Here is a 14,966-nt window from a genome sequence, read left to right on the forward strand (position 1 = left end):
AATTTTTTGCGATAAACGATGCTATATCGGAAAAAAACATCTTGTATAGAGACAAATCTTGTGTTTCAATCATCCATATAACTGACATCTGAAAACTTTGATTTTGAGGTTTAATTTGACTCAACTTCAGGAGTTGTGCAGCAATTTTTGTGGTTAGTTATCAGATTTACCTTAGGTGCTTCGAGCAGCTCAGTCCCGAAAGTCAAAATGACCTCAGGTCAGGCGTCTCCTCTGTGTGGCTCCGTGGTAAACTTTGGTATTATTTGGAATACCTTGTTCTAAATATGAACCCCAAGTCTCAGACAAAAATTGTATCCAAAACTCATTTATCGGATTTAGTCAAGTCAATATTTGGACCAGACGAAGAAATAGATCATATAAATCCTATTCCCAGATTGATTTACTTCGGAACAGAAGATCAGAGAGAGAAACAGAGAGAGAAAGTAAGAGGGAGAGAGAAAGAGAGAGAGAGTGAAAGAGAGAGAGTTTGTGTGTGTGTGTGTGTGTTTTATTTCTCTGAGTCTTTACTCTCTGCATTAAACAAATAATCGTGTTTGACATGCAAATAGCATTCCCGAGTATAAACTGTGGGACACCTTAACTTCATATTTCTGCTATCCTTATGTATAGGTTATTTAATCAATAAATTCTTTTGTTTCTGTCTCTCTTTCTCTTTCTCTCTATCTATCTTCCCTCTCTCTCTCTCTCTCTCTCTCGCTCTCTCTCTCGATATATATATACATATATATATATACATGTATATATATATACATGTATATATATATATACATATACATATATATATACATGTTATTTTTTAAATAAATATAAACAATTACCTTGTTATCTTCAGACACAAGTGTTTCATTTTTACGCAGTCATCCGTGTAGAGAGCGATAATTACTGATGGTCGAGGGATTCGAACCCATTCACAAAGTCACCATTACACACACAAACACACACATACATACACACACACACACACACACATATATATATATATAGATATAATATATATATATATATATATATATATATATATATATATATATATATAGTAAGAATAATGGAAATAGTATTCCCAAAAGGAACAAACCAAGTTATGTATTCATCAAAGATTCGTCGTTATTCAAAGAAGAAGGCTTTACAAGAAAGACAAAACGTTGATGAACAAACATAACTTGGTTTGTTCATTTTTATCTCTCTATCTATCTATCTCTCTCTTTCTCTTTCTATATATATATATATATATATATATATATAAGCTGTATCACCTGAAAGGGTCTCTAGTTACTAGTAGCTAGCTGACCGAAACATGCCTATGACTGTGTAGCAACGTATTACTGCTTATGCAAAACAAATACAGAGTACATATATATATATATATATATATATATATATATATAATTTTTGTTTGAAAAGGAAAGTAAGTAGGTTGAATAAAATCTTGTTATATAAATGTAGATAAATACTGGTATATGTCGCTCTGTTGTTATAAGTTGATAACAATCGAGATTTTCATTCGTAAAATTTGCTATGCATAAATAATAGACACACTCGCACCCATACATCACTTTCATTTGACCTTTATTGACTACGTAATTAATTAGGTTAATTACATAATTAATTAATTTTGTGGGGGGGTAGATAAATGACTTGTCTGTCTGCGGGAGGGTCTCTTCAAATATGCTTTGTCGATTTTTGATCTACAGATTAAAGTTGGTATATGGTGTAATCAGACTTGTGGAAATAAATCAATTTCATCATTGTTAGCCGACAAAAATAGCTGCAAACGGGGTTAAAATTGATAAATTGGAACTTGGCAAACGTAGTTCGACATAATGTGTATGCTCTAGGCATGTATGAATATACATTAATGCGTTTAACTGCGTTACTTTGTAAAGTTTTGATATGCATTGTGTTAGCTTAGACGGTAGTGAATATCGCCAGATGCAAAGTTTTATATATATATATATATATATATATATATATATATATATATATATATATATATTAGTGATGAGACGATTCCAATGTTTTTTCCCCGATTCCGATACAATTACGTTTCCGTACTAAATTCCCGATTCCGATGCAACTCTCGATTCCAGTTCTGATTCTTTATAAATCTCTTAATATTTAACTATTTTCTCAAACGTAAAAACACACATAGCTATTATTTTATTATTACTAAAAGTAGTGAAAGATTTTTCTTTAACCAAATTAAGATAAAAGGATAATGTAAGGAATCGGTTTTGGCATCGGAAAATAGTCTAAAATTTTTCCGATTCCGATACCCCAGAAAGCTCCAATTTTCCCATTCCGATTCCGATTAATCATCATAACACTAATATATATATATATATATATATATATATATATATATATATATATATATATATATATATATATACAGACTGCAAAACGAAAGTCCGCATTTGTAATTTTTTCAAAAACTGCAAATTTAAGCTAAATTTAATGTAACTGTTTAAACAAACTATACCTCATTTGATTGACCTTTTATTCCTCTATAATTTGTTTGACTTTTAATTTAAATAATCTAGTGTTCTCGTCTATTTAAAAAAAAATAACTTCAAATTGAGGAGGCAAAAAAAAAGTCCGCACAATAGAAAATTGTTATCCAAATGTAACTTTAGGACAGTAATGCAACACAAATACAACAGAAACACAATGAACTAGTTACTATTTAGGAGCGTAGCCTTTCTGCAATTTGACAGCCTGCAATCTTTTGGGAATTGCTTGAATTAGACTGTAGCATTATTCCAGGGAAAGGACGTCCAACTTTTCCTTAATTTTTGTCCAAAGTTCTTCCAAATTTTTTATTTTATCATTACGTAGCTGTTGCTTGATGTAATGACATACGTTTTCGATAGGATTGAGGCCTGGAGATTGTGCAGGCCAATCTAAACACGGAATATCATGCTCTTCCAGGAACCTCTTGACATTGCCAGCTGTGTGAATGGGAGCATTATCCTGCATGAAGGTGGGGTTATCATCCAAATTCCGACCAAATTAGGGTAGAAAATTATCAGTCAACATGTTAATGTACTTGGTCGAATTAATTCGACCTTGCAAGCGAACTATAGCCCCTGGACCATTGGTACTAATAATGCCCCACACCAAAACTGAACCTCCACCACCTAGCAGCATTGAAACTGAGCACCTAGGATTAAATTCTTCGTCTTTCCTCCGACGGATGTACTGCCTGCCATCACTATCTATCCTATTGAACTTGCTTTCGTCGCTAAAAAGCACTTTTGACCCATATTAAGAGTAATGATCTTCATTGCATCTGACGAAGTTCAGGCGCGCTATCTGTTCTTTACAGAAGTCATTGGCTTGCGTCTTGCAACATATCATCCCATATTCCTTTAATCTGTTCGTGACAGTAGAAAGAGGGCACTTTTTAACAAGATTGCACTGTTGTTGGATTTGGAGAGCCGGTTCAAATCTGTTTCTTAGGCAGCGGATCTTGATAGCATTGTCTTCCCTGTTAGAAGTAACTCCAGTACGACTAGATTTATGGGGCATTACGAAAACTGCCGGTGTTTTGGTGTTTTTGCACAGTCTTACGAACCGTTTTCTCATCACATTTCAATCTGCGGTCGATTTCCCTATTGGATAAACCAGAAAGGTGGAGATTAATGAGTTCCTGATGATCACTAAGAGAAAGACATGGCATACAGACTAAATGTTCCGTTGTATAACCTAGAACAACAACAATTACGATTAGAGATGCGTTGTTGCCTGTTGGTGAATATTTTAAACTGATTTAGGGGCGATAATTTAAGTTAGTTTCAAGCGAATTTGTTGCTGCGGACTTTCTTTTTGCCACTTCAATTTGAAGTTATTTCTTTAAGTTCACGTGAACACTAGAATACTTCAATTAAAAGTCAAATATGAACATGTAAAATTATAGAAGAATAAAAGACCAATCAAATGAGGTATAAGTTGTTTAAACAGTTACATTAAATTTGCAGTTTTTGAAAAAATTACAAGTGTGGACTTTCTTTTTGCCGGCACTATTATATATATATATATATATATATATATATATATATATATATATATATATATATATATATATATTCAAAAGATAGTTTTCTCAAGTAATTCTGTAAACTTAAAGGAAGTATAAATATAAGTATTAATATTTATATTACAATCCTTACCAGATGAAAAGCTCAATATTCGAGATAGAACATTGGTGTAAAAAACTGAATTCAAGTTCTGTAAATTAGAATCTACAACAATTGTTTATTCGACAAAGAATACAAGTTGAAAACTTTAATTCTTTCTTTATTCCATGGAGTTTCAAAGAATGGCTCTTATTCTAAGAAGAGAGCAGTTAGCAAAATGATATTCACTATCAGGCTATAAATTTTGCTGCTTAGTACATGAATTGAAAACTTCAAATTATAACAGTCATATTTGTATAAAAGTTAGTAATAATACAGAAAAAAACTGGTTTACTTAGCTCCCCACGCGGGCAGATTTAGACACAAAATCGGTTTTTAATGTGGGTGGAAACCAACTCCCCAAATGGCGCACTCTGGGTTGTAACAAAAATAGAAAATGTATCCTGCGTTAAACGAGACCAAAGAAGTGAAGTGAAAAAATTTAATTGCAGCATTAGAACAGATACTACACTTTGATCTTTGCTGTAATAATCTCACTTCTGACAAGTCTAAACCATTGTTACAAACTCTTATCGTCGAGTTGCCTATAGGCCTTGATAAGCGGTGACTTCTTAGTACAAAATAAAGATCTGCAGCATCGTCTTATCGATCATCTAGATTAATACGTTCTGTCTGTATTTCCGGCTTTCCCGTATACACACACGTCTGTTTATTTCCAGACTTATTGACCTGAAGTACGCAACCCAAGTCGACCAAGAATATACATAAACTCGTGATCACATAAAGACGGCGCGACCGGAAATTTCCGACGGTCAACGAAACCGCCGTCAATAAAAAATGGTAATGAATTGAGAAACTCGTATAAAAGATCCACATTTTCATTAGTATTTACGTGTTGTACACGAATGAAACCGGCCAGTCTTCTTCATTTCATGATTCTAAAGTAGACATTAATATACATTAGAACATCGTATTGCTGGTGCAGTGAAAAGATCTAGAAAACATTGCTTCGTTTAATTTACTTGTCCAATACATTTTGTTGACAGAAATTAAATATCTATACTGCATTTCTCTTTATTCGTCACTCTGAACATATTTTTACATCGTAAAAACTTATCAAGGCCCGGAAGCCACTCGGGGATATTGGTTATTGCGTGTACAGTAATCAATGTAATGGTATCGTAGTAATCGTTAATATTGGAGATTTGATAAAATGCCTTACTTAAGGGGCGGTTCATCAGGAATTTGTGTATGTTGGACTTGAAGGCATCCACCTATTTAAAATAAAAAAAACTACTAGGTCGATCTGTTGAAAATTTTGTATAAACTTTAGTTATTTGAATTATTCGAAGTAATATTCTCATATTCGCTGTTGTTTTCACAATATTCCGAATAGTGTAATGTCCGATCTTTTTTTTCCTTTTCTTTTTTTTTTTTTTTTTTTACAACTCGGACATTCTTCTGTCGAACGCAATAATCTCGAACGGAATCCTTTATTAATCTACAAAGCTCTCTTGATCTCGTTTCGGAGAAATCTTATATAAACAACTCTTCACCCTTTGTCAGAAATATCATCTGTGGAATTTAAGAACTGGGAGACAAAATAAGGAAAGAAAGAGTTATGGGGCTCTCGAAAGTAAACCAAGGTTCAACTTTTTACTTTCAATATATTTATAAACACATTATATATATATATATATATATATATATATATTAAATTATTATAATAAATAATTATATATATATATAATTATTTACCATTATTATTATATATATAATTATTTACTATATATATATATATATATATATATATATATATATATATGGATATAGATATAGATATGTATAATTATTTACTCTAATAATTATTAAATACTTACAGACACTAGTGTTTCATCCTTTTGGGAATCATCAGTGCAAGTGGCACGATTAACACTGCTTGAGAAATTTGAACCAGGCAACGAAGCCATCTCTGACTCCATTAGCAAGGACCATATATATATATATATATATATATATATATATATATATATATATATATATATAATTGAGATTGTTCAAGACAATGTATGAAGCTACTAGTTGTAAGGATCTAAAACTTAAGGCCAAAAATTTGTTAAAACTAAAGTGAAAGATAAATTTTAAAATTTTACAGACTTGAATTTTGGTATATAGTATATTCAGACACATGGAAAATTTTTAATCCGTTTTTATCCGGGAAATTGGTACGTGGGATTTATCGGATTTTATGTCTGCTAACTGTTTCACGAATGCACATGCGTGAATAGATCGCATTAAAGGTTACTCATGTTAACAGCAAGTAGTTTGAAAACATCTTTTAAAAATCATGTCAAACTGGTCTAATGGTTATCGTACTGGATCACCTGTCCTTAGGTTTAGGTTACGATCTCAGTATTTTTTTTTTTACTTACAAGACGTGAACTGTTCAGAAAAATATAATATTCGCATGCACATGTCTCAGTTTGTTTCCATTTTTTTTTTTTACTTTAGGTTATCTAAAAAATTATATGTCACGTTAAGTACTGGGCAAGGCCGGGCACATTTTAAGTACTGGGCAAGGCCGGGCACATTTTATAAAATAGAGTGTAACTATTATTTTTAAGTAAATTAGCGTTCTGAAAATAAAAACAAAAATTGTTCAGGTGAGCTAAAGTACATATGCGCTGAAATTTCTGTAACATTGTTCATTATGCTCACACCATTTATTCATCCATTATTTTCCTCATAAAATGAAAACACTTTTGTTATGCAATGACTCGTCTAATATTTGGGTGTTTTATAGAAGAGCCCTTCCTATGATTATCTAAAAAAACAACTTGGGTTGCAGTAAACAAAACACCTTTACTTACATTTTTATCTTCACACAAACAGATAGATGTCCACATTTTGCAAAAAGCTTGTATAAAGAACATTATATCAATAAATGTTACATAATTTTCTATCAATTCAAGGTTATGGATATATTTTTCTGCCTCCATATTCTAATATTTTGGGTGATGCTAAGACCGTGCTCTGTGTAGTAAACAGAATGCTTCATAGCTGTTAATTTATGGCCCAGAACTCGTTTTCCAATAAATATTCTTATTTGCCTTATTTAAATTGAATGTTATTCGAAATTATAAAAATTGCTAAAAACGTGTTGATAAGTTGCCATTCCTAATCGCCGAGTAGTACGCACTACACAGAAAATAAAAATCGTATATTGCCAAACTTCTATGAATGCTGAGAATAAATGCAGTCCCGATATTACATACTAGATACCAATAGAGATCAAGTCAAGTAGCGTGGATTTTAACAAGGTTCACATATAGTGCATGTCATAATAACCCTAATAGGCAAAACAGAATCGTTCCCAGAGATGGATTCTGTAAAGTAAGCCAGGGGTAGCAGGTCAAATGGTAGATAAAATACGATGAGATGACGAATGATGTCATATTTTTCGAGCTAAGCGATAACTAAGGGTGTTTTGTGAGGATGACGTAAAAGGTTTTGATAATCAAAGTGTGATATTGCATGTATGTTACTAATTTCAGTTTAGTTAGGAAGTTATCCGAAGAACAAAATAATTAACTGAGGTAACATTAGTCTCTCTCTCCCGAGTCAATTCTTTTCAAAATAAACTTTGAAGAAAACTCAGTTAACGTCTCCTTTTGTCTTTCTGCATCATTTGTCTTACATGAATAGACGAAATGATCGACGTTCGACGGCATGAAATGTTGTGAATACAAACAGTGACTTAAGACAAAACGATAAAGAGCTAAGTGCAATTATATATAAAATTATTGTTGAAAATAAAACATCGCTTCATCAATATGCCATTAATATATATATACATATATATATATATATATATATATATATAGATAGATAGATAGATAGATAGATAGGCATATATATATATATATATATATATATATATATATATATATATATATATATATTGTGTGTAAGTATGTAAATAGACAAGAAATCGCTCCAGACAACGTGTGAAGTCACTTGGTGTAAGGAGCTAATAAAAACGGAAAATGATAATCGAAAAAATAGTAGACCATGCTTCGCCATAGTAAATTAGTCTACAATATATTTTAGTCTACATTACACTATAGAGAACCTACAGTTGATTATATGAAAATATTTTATATAATAGCTTGAATAAAATTTTAATATAAAAAAAACATAATGCTTCAAATATGCTCTAAGCAGAGACATTCATTTTGAACGAACCCCTGTCTGATTAAAGAACTTACTATTGATGTTATACATTGCGCCCTTCAGCTTGTGCGATAACAAAACTTCTAAAATGCACTTCTAGTTTTGTATGTATAAGGATGTTAACTCCAAAGGATGTTAAGTCGAAAACGTACAATTCTTTTATTAATTAGATTTTATCGGTCATCGATCTTTTATATTTATCGCGGGCATTCCTATACAAAGCTTATCTAAAAACGCTGGCAAACACATAAATAAATTTTGTGTGAAATTTCAAAATATCGGTCCAGCTATTCCAGAGTCTATATATAGCGAACACACGTACACACACATACACACACACACAAAGTGTCTTATATATATATATATATATATATATATATATATATATATATATATATATATATATATATACTATGATATTGTTTCAATATGTATGAATATATTTAACTCAACCAGACATTAGTGTCCAATACTTTCGAAATTACCAATGCAGGAAGTGATGATTACTTCTGGTCGCGGGATTCGAACCCAATCAACAAAATCTCTCTCTCTCTCTCTCTCTCTCTCTCTCTCTCTCTCTCTCGCTCTTTCTCTCTCATTCTCTCTCACCCCACCCTCCCTCAATGTATATATACATATATATATGTGTGTGTGTGTGTGTGTGTGTGTATATATATATATATATATATAATATTTTTCAATGAATATTAATTTTTTTGAATACCTACAGACGGTAGTGTTTCATGTTTACACGATCATCAGTGCAAGAAGTGATAATGCCTGCTAGTATATATATATATATATATATATATATATATATATATATATATATATATATATATATAAGTAGATGGTAGTTTGCTTGAAGCATTGTTGGTAAAGGAATATATGGAAGTTTTAAAACCAAAAGCAATGCGGGTAGTAGTAGATGGTAGTTTTACTCTCTCATGATTCCGGTCTTTCCCGCATTGCTTTTGGCTTTTAAAACTCATATATATATATATATATATATATATATATATATATATATATATATATATATTGCATTTTCACCCCAAACAATGCACAGTTGCACTTTGATGTAAGGGCTACTATCCGGGGCATAATTTGCAGAGGTAGTACGTAGGAATTGAGTAGCAAGATGTCTGTTAACACTACACTTGAGCTTCTGCATGTCAGTACAGTATGGGACGCAGGAACCCGGAAGGGAATTCCAAAGTCTAGGAATCTCTACTCTGTATGGGTGGGGCTTTGCTGTTGGATTTGTCGGGAGTATTTACGTCGAGGGGGCACAATGTCTTGTAGTTCGTCGCAGCGCCTACTATTAAAACACTTGTAAAACGTTTCGTCGATGGAACAGAAATTGACACTTAGCTGATTGTTCGGGAGCTGTTAGGTTAGCAACTCTCTTTTGAAACCTGTCTAGTATCAAATGTAGCAACAATACTCCATACATGGGCGAATGGTGGCCTTGTAGAGGTAGAGGATACTCTCAGGTGTAAGGAACTTGTTAGCACCGTAGAGAGAGCTCAACTTCTTTGCAGCAGCTTTGGCAAATGCGTTCAAAGTATCTGTTCCAGCTCATGTTCCCTGTCAACGGTAAACAGAAGAGTTTGAACCAAAGTAATGTATCATACGCCATGACTATTATTTGTTGAGAAGGTTTCTTGTAATTATTAAAGAAAACAAGCAGCATGTAATGTTACCATCCATTTTTGTCCCCATTCCACTACAGAGTTGCTTCGGATATGTATTCATCCCTTTTCCACTCATGTCTGTTATAGAGCGTGGTGTCGTCTGCAAATATACCCATCTCGGAGACAATTTTATCACGGAGCTCATTTATTATGAATAATAAAGATTTATGGATCGACCCCTGAAGCACACCCGCATTTATATCATATTGTTTTGACATACGCCCATCGAGGACAACCTGGATTCTTCTCTTATTTAAGAAAGATTTAATTATGTTAAGTATTCGTTCAGTAATACTATATGATTTGATTTTCATGAGAAGTTGATCGTGCCATACTCTACCAAAAGCCTTAGATACATCTGGGGCAACTGCCTTAGCTTCCCCTGCCTTGTCCAGTGCATGGTATATACGTTCGAAGATTACCGTTAAAATATCTGCAGTGGAACAGGCTTGCTTAAATCCATACTGTTGGTCGGAGAGAAGTTTAACAGCTGTGAGGCGGTGAACTATTACTTCTTGAATGTTGTTTAGATTTCTACAACTGATTTAGCGTATTCGTGCGCTGCTGAATTAGAAAATAGCAGGTCAATATTTTGTGCCAAGTTTAAAAAAATTAGATTTTCTAACAAAATCGATTACATTATTGTAGCATTACCAGTAAATTTTGTCAAAACGTCATCCTAAATATGTTTTTAAGAGAAAAATGTTTTGCCAACAAAATATATTCATTACCTTATAGAAATATCGATTACTGTAAACTGAATGTGTGTATCGCTAAAGTTAGGTACACGTAAATTGTATGTTGCTTCACCAATGTTCAAACTTCAAGGCTTGAAGTTCCGTTTCTTTGAACACATGGAATGCTCAGTGGTAGAAAGGTTTCTCTTCAGATTTCAACTGTAGTCAACCACGATGACTGCATCCCAGCGACCCTGATACCTGGTTTCCATCTCTTTCAGGTCCTGATGGAATCTCTCTCTATGCTCGTCACTCATTGAACCTAGGTTCTCAGGAAACCGGTTCATATGTGAAAATACATAATGCAGCTTGACGCGTATGTTGCAGCCCAGGTTTTCGCAAGCAGTCAGTATGATATTGACAAGTTTTGTGTACATTTTTGGCCTTCTTTTTGCCATGAAAGTTCTTCACTAGCAGAACAAATACCATTTCGCGCTTCCAGTTCCACTTCCTTCATTGAGTTTTCGAACTATGGATCTCTGACGAACTGCCACATACTAGGATCATCAAAGATGCGAGCTTTCAGCTTCTTCATTGTAACTCCTGGAAAAGCTTGGCACAAGTAAGTATATAAGTCACCATCCTTGTCCAAAGCCTTGGTGAATTGCTTGTTTAAGCCGAGTTTAATGTGCAGTGGTGGGAAAGGTGTTGAGAGGGTCGTTGAGAGTGTTCCTTTCTTTGCAAGGCACTAATTTCTCCTGTATATGTCAGTCTTCATTCCTGTATGCTGAGTACAAATTTTTGGAAGATTTCGAGGTTTTATGATTTCAAATTGATCCCTTTGTCGACATAATCACCGAGAACTATCAGTCCTGAATATTTCTTATCAGTAAATAATCATTTCCAATCAAAACAATTATTCAACATGACATTTTATTTCCACCAACCTCTAAAATTCTCCACACATGCATAAATGTGAATGAAAATGTAAAAAAACTAGTACATGTAGCCATAGTTCAAAAACGTGTAGTCATAGTTCAAAAACATGTAGCCATAGTTCAAAAACATGTAGCCATAGTTCAAAAACATGTAGCCATAGTTCAAAAACATGTAGCCATAGTTCAAAAACTTGATCTGATTAAGCAAAACTAATGTGATTTTCGGATTTAATGCATCAAATTCGTCCTAAATCAGCTGAAAAACGCAGGCAACAAATTTGTTGTTGACCAGTGTTATGGACTCAAATATTTTGGTGACAGAAGAAGGCAGCTAATGGGCCGATAATTTAATGGGTCAGTTCTCTCTCCAGAATTCTTGTGAACTGCTAAAACAGAAGCAGCTTTCCAGCAGTCAGGAAAGCAAGATTTGTTAAGGCATTTTTTGAAAAGTTTGAGAATAATGGAAGCAACCTCAGTGGAGCATGTTTAACAGTAAAACCAGGATGAGATCAGATCCACATACTTTTGAGTTGTCTAATTTTTTATATCATATACTTGAGAATGTGTGACTTTCAGATCATTTAGTGTGTTTTCTGTCCCCCCCCCCCAAAAAAAAAATCTGGGATGGAGTAGTTTTCTGGAACCAAAGTAGAGTTTGAGGGAAACCAACGGGCAAGTATGTTAGCTTTCTTGGTTGCGGTGCAAACAACCTCATTATTGTTGGATAGTAGGAAATTGTTGATGGTCCATTATTAACTACACAGTTGTAGATTTTCCAGAAATCACGAATGCCTAATTTCTGCGTTTTCTGGTGGTTTCGGTATATTCTATATTAGCTGTCGCTATTTCTTTCTTACAATTACTTCTAGCTTCAATAAACTTTTGTCTATTTGTACTGGAGTTATGTCGGATAAATCTGCGATATGCATGCTGCCTTTGAGTAATGGCAGCTGCGCAAGTTGTTTCAATTTCAACAGTATTTCTCGCAGTTAACGGTGGCTGAATGGATTAAGTCCTTGCTAATGAAGTCAGAGATGGCTACTGTTGTCGAGTTCGAATCTATCGTCCTGTGTAAATCGTGACACCCTGCACTGATGATTCACGAAAGAATGAAACACTAGTGTCTGTAAGTACTATATATATATACATATATATATATATATATATATATATATATATATATATATATATATATATATATATGTGTTGTTCTGAAAAAAGAAAAACCGAATGAATTTATAAAATGGTGATCAACGCTTCATCCCTATTGCAGGGGACATCCTCAGGATATTAAAAGGAAGCATGTAGAAGAAGAAAACGATCATAGACCATACGTAAATGAAAAGGAAACAGTGTTAAAATCCTACCCATATCGGGAAGGAAACTATAAATGTGTGTATAGGAACGTTGGGTTGTTCAATGTCTCTATATATACACTTTTAAAAATACATTGTTTAAATACCTATGTAACAACATAGCGTCCACCATCGCTGGTATTTTTATTTAATTTTTATTCATATATATATATATATATATATATATATATATATAATTTCGGGCTAAACATTATATCAGCAATCTGAGCCGATATAATACTAAATCGGCAATGAAGGTAGTGCATAACTGGAGATATATCTCCCCTGAGGCATATATATATATATATATATATATATATATATATATATATATATATATATATATATATATATATATATATGTGGTTGTGTGGGGGGTATGTATAGGTGTATATGTATATATGTGTGTGTGTGCGTGTGCGTGTGTGTGCGTGTGTGTGTGTGTGTGTGTGTGTGTGTGTGTGTGTGTGTGTGTGTGTGTGTGTGTGTGTGTGTGTGTGTGTGTGTGTGTGTGTGTGTGTGTGTGTGTGTGTGTGTGAATGTTCTAAGTAAATAAATGTAGATCTGAAAATACAGAGAGTTCGAAAATTCCATCAGCTTAGAATTCAAGAAGACCACTTACCTTCTTGGATGGCGGCTGCCTCTTTCTACGAGAACGCTATGACAGGACAGCATTTATGTACACGACGCCTCCCGAACCGGCTGTTGCATTCTCATCACAGGTTGTCATTAGATTTGTTCACGAGTCCTTGAAAACTGTCGATTCAGCTGGTTTCGATGACCAACATCCCTCTTCTACCTCCCTACCTTTTTTTTTTATTATTTTCTATTCTTTTATTTTATTAATGCAAATGATGGCGACTCGTTGATAAGCGAGTGCGTTCCTTATTTGTTAATTTCGTCTCAATGTCTGAACGCAGGCGCCATATCGATCGCTAATCCGTTCCTAATTTGCGGGGTGTGTTGAACATTTATTCGCGTGCAACGGTGGCGACACGGAGTCGCTCGCACACTCACTAACACGCACACCTATATACACAGTATAAACATACAACACACGCACACATATGCGTGTGTGTGTGTGTGTGTGTGTGTGTGTGTGTGTGTGTGTGTGTGTGTGTGTGTGTGTGTGTGTGTGTGTGTGTGTGACAAACTACACATATTTGTTAACGTTCAGGAATTAAGAGAAGACACGCCTTAAATGCAGAAAAAAATGTAGAAGTATTTATTTCTATTCAAATATTGATATTTTGCTGAATATTTTAAGAGTCGCCTGCGGATCAAATTTCATAAGAATTAGTGCTACTAGCATTATTTTGTATTCATAATTTTCGAGAGAAGAGCGCGCGCACACATAGAAATAAATATTTGGATTGTTTTAATGTACTGTTATTCTTTTATATATGCTCTGTTGGTATATTTAACATACATTAAGCTTTAAAACAACATGTTTTTTTATACACAAAGAGTAAAATATAAGTGACGAAAATATCCTACCAAAACAACACACACACGCACACCATCACACATATGGGTGTGTGTCTGTGCGTTTATATATATATATATATATATATATATATATATATATATATATATATATATATATATATATATATATTCTATCGATAATTTACAGAAATTCCTTAATTGATATAAAAAATTATGTTGATATAGAAATTGTATAAATATTGCTCGGGTGTTTGGAGGTGTATGCTGTGCAAAAAAAAAAAGCATAAAAACAAAAAAAATGGTTAATTTTTTAAAACTTTGACCCCTATTATGACCCCTTAAAATTTATAGTTTCGGGCTCAAATCACTTTATTAAGTTAGATCCAGGTTCAAGGAACCTATATCTAAAATTTCAAGTGTCTAGACCCAAAATTGTCGGAGGAGTTTGGTAGAGTTCTTA

General features: G+C 33.3%; 1 protein-coding gene across 2 annotated transcripts in view; it reads right to left on the bottom strand.

The window, feature by feature from the left end:
* Positions 1-13,868, bottom strand: part of LOC145258306 (uncharacterized) — a 55,477-nt gene extending 41,609 nt beyond the window's left edge. The window contains exon 1 of one of the 2 annotated variants that reach the window (XM_080116354.1): positions 13,680-13,868. The gene's annotated coding sequence lies outside the window, so the exon portion shown is untranslated. The remainder of the gene's footprint in view (positions 1-13,679) is intronic. The other variant, XM_080116355.1, reaches the window with a different exon arrangement.
* Between the last annotated feature and the right edge of the window lie 1,098 nt (positions 13,869-14,966).

Source organism: Euprymna scolopes, chromosome 33, assembly GCF_053919585.1.
Source record: "Euprymna scolopes isolate OS-2025 chromosome 33, ASM5391958v1, whole genome shotgun sequence".
NCBI classification, from domain to species: domain Eukaryota; kingdom Metazoa; phylum Mollusca; class Cephalopoda; order Sepiida; family Sepiolidae; genus Euprymna; species Euprymna scolopes.